The sequence below is a fragment of the Egretta garzetta genome, unplaced genomic scaffold (genome assembly GCF_000687185.1).
Source record: "Egretta garzetta isolate BGI_Z169 unplaced genomic scaffold, ASM68718v1 scaffold326, whole genome shotgun sequence".
Classification (NCBI taxonomy): domain Eukaryota; kingdom Metazoa; phylum Chordata; class Aves; order Pelecaniformes; family Ardeidae; genus Egretta; species Egretta garzetta.
This window is the reverse complement of record NW_009260026.1, coordinates 2,690,771-2,694,111: the sequence shown is the minus strand read 5'-3', so window position 1 is coordinate 2,694,111 and position 3,341 is coordinate 2,690,771.

Genomic DNA, 3,341 nt, shown 5'->3' with positions numbered 1-3,341 from the left:
CTTCTGCTGAGGTTCTGGCAGGCACTGTATGATGCAATGTTGCAAAAAATCTCAGTAATGACAGCAGTGATTTCCAGACTCTGGTTTCCGAGAAGTTAAGCTGAACTGTAAACTGTGTATTCATCAGCCTGGTGTAGCTGGTTTTGAGCTCAGAAAAAAGATGGTCTGTTAGCCCAGCGTTTAGGGAATCGCAGCTCCGGTGCTGGCCCGTAATTAAAGCCAGGAGGATGTCTTGAGTGCTTCCACCCAGCTGCCGGAGCTGGTCCTCTGTAAAATTCCTGCCCCTGGGAGTCCTCTGTCCTCCTGCCCCAGAGCACTCACCACTCTTGCTAGCAGGGGAGCAGTGCTCCTTAAGGAACAGTTACCCTGTGTTTGCTTAGAAAGCATCACAGTGCTAATTATTCTCATTAGCTTTGAGCCACTAATAAATTATCTTTCCTATTGCTCTTCCATCACTCAGTAATGAGAACCATTTAGTCAGATTTTGCAGATACTGCTCCCTTCCCTCTCTACAACATGATTCTCTGCAAGCATTCATCATCAGAAAAAAGCTTCTACGTGAACAAAATATTTTCAAATTAGTCTCTGGTGCCCCAGTTAAGTGGGTGTCTACATCGCAGGCATGCAGAAGAGCCTTCTTCATTAATATGTGCAATTCTGTGCGAGCTGATTAGCTCTTGCAGCTCATTTGGTAGCAAATGTGTAAATCCGTCACACTCCAAATGCCAAATATGTGCACAGCTAAATTGTGGAGAAGAAATGCTGGAAGAGTTGGGAGTCTTTACTTGGGAGGGGAAAAAAGGTCCTTATCCCATGCATTAAACTGGAGCTCTGGATTTATCTGGAGCATTTGTCACTCCTCCGCTTTGTCATGTTTCTGCCTGCAAAATTAATAACTCTTCCTGTCGTGCTGATGGTCCCTTCAGTATGTGTGGGTGTTTAATTTTGTGCCTAACATTTGTAACACACCTGATATCTAGTCTCAGTTCCCATAAAACAATAGCCACAACGCAATGCAATCTTCCTTGCACAGTACATGAAACCAAATTAATTGGTTACTAACTATGTGTTATTAATAATCCAGTTACCATCACTTATCTTGCTCTTTTTTGTTTGTAAAAAAAAAACAACAAAAAAACTTGTGAAGAGAAGGGGGGGGAATGAAATTATTTTTTTGAAAATGCCTGTGTTTTTTAGCCAGGGCAGTGTTGCACAATTAAATTGATATAATACTGTATCTGCTGGCACAAGGGAAGCACTAAAAAATGGCACCTGCCTGTGGGGAACGGCTGGCCTACTGCTACAAAAATTAAGTGCCCTCAGTGGGTTATTCTGGGACAAAACAAAGAAACTGGCCTCAAGAGCTCCTAATTTATGCATGCTTTTTCTCCTCTTCATGCCAAGTAGCCGCAGAGCCAACCCAGCCTCAAGGCCTGGACTCACCAGCTCAGGCCAGCCAAGCGCGCTCCATTTTACTTTCTCTCGGCGTGTAGAGAAATTGCAGCGCAGACCCAGCTTGATCTCCGATGAGAGCAATGTTTTGGCATTATCTTCTGGCTGTACACGTTGGGAGGACAGAGCTTCTCCATTCCCAAAAATTATGGCATGGGAAGCCGTCTTTTCCCAAGCTGAGCATAAACTCTCAAGATAACGTTTCCTAAGAAAACGTGCAGCATAACAACGAAGCTCCTATCCTGTAGCCTTCAAGTTGCTGGTGAGGGGATGCTTGTTACTGTACCTCACCCCATGTGTGTGGAACAGGGTGATCAGGTCCAACGCTTCCTCTTGCACCCCAGAATGTGCTGAGACCTTTCCAAGAGTATAGGATTTGCTTACCGAGAGGGAAAGGACAGCTCTGTGCTTACACCGTCCTCCCCAGTGATGATACGGACCACACACTGTGGGCTGAGGCCTTTTTTTTTAAATTTTTTTTTTTCTCTTTTCAAAGAGGAACAAGCTGCCTTCAAGGCAGACGTTCCCTGATGCAGTGGGAGGAGAATGGGGCCGTGGGAGAGCTGCTGCAGAAATGCAGAGCCTCTGTGTGATGCTGCCCATCTCCTTGCAGGTCCCTGAGGACTTTGGGGTCCATCACTCCTTCCGCCTGCAGAGACCATAAAAGGACAGCCTCAGGACTCCTAACTTGCCTAAAACCCACTGCTCTGCCAAAGCCTTCCTTAGGTGGGAGAGCAGAACAAGAGGAGGGACTGCAGAAGTCACAGAAGCAGAGTTCACTGTGTAAATAAGGTCATGTCTCTTCGCACGAGGTACCGCAGTAATAGGTGCATTAGGTATATTTTGGATGGATGTATAATCTTAATTGCTGTGTATTGTTTGTATTGTAGTCCCAAGATCCAGGTCCTCATTATGCTAGATGCTGTACAAATAAATATATAAGAGAGCGTCATGCATGGAAAGGCTTTTATTATGTAAATAGTCAGGTTGGGAAAAAAAGAAGTGGTGTTATCTCTATTTTACAGATGAGGCAGTGAGAGGAAAAAAAACGAGAAAGCATTTTGCCCAAGGACACACAAAGTCTGTGCTGTGGGTCAGCGGTGGACTTGAAATTCAAGTCTCGATTTAGTTTCTTACCAGCTCTTCTTTCAATTTGTGTACTGCCCACAACATAATTAAAAATTAAGCACAAAGAAGACAATACCATGCGTAATTTATCTGGAACAATCACCCAGCATAAACTCTCAGCCAAATCCTTCCCAACTCTTCTCTGTTTCTTCAAAACCTGTATTTCTTCCATGCCCAATGCGTGTGGTCAATTTACAAGTCAAGTCGCTGTGCGTGTTGTCCTCTGATTTTCTGCAACATGTGTCATGTTTAAGTGGGACTACAGACCTGTTTGGGAGAAGACCCCGTTCCATGTGGGGCCATGCCTCAGTCAGAGCAGCCTGCTGAATTTATATTCCAATCCTTTTAAAAAGCGGTACTAGCAATATTTAGAATAAAAAAGGATGCATATACATTTCTGCTAGTGAATACAGTGAGGCATCCAATATGTTTATAACTGCTGCTCAACCCTACCTACTAGTGAAAAATACATATTGATGTAAATAACCAATTTATGCCAAAGACAAATAAAACATGGATTTCACTCAAAAGGCACAATATATTTTGCTTTGTGTACATCAACATTTTATGTCCGGCTTTAGGAAAGAATGTGGGAGGAGAGAATTATAGAAGTCATGACAGTCGCTGGAAAAACAGAATAAAATGAAATTGACATTTACTAAGGCTATATAATACCAGACTAATTCAATGGCTTTCTTTGATACAGTAATTAATTAGCTAGACAAAGAAGGGAAATCTGACTGTCTGGACTTCAATAAAGT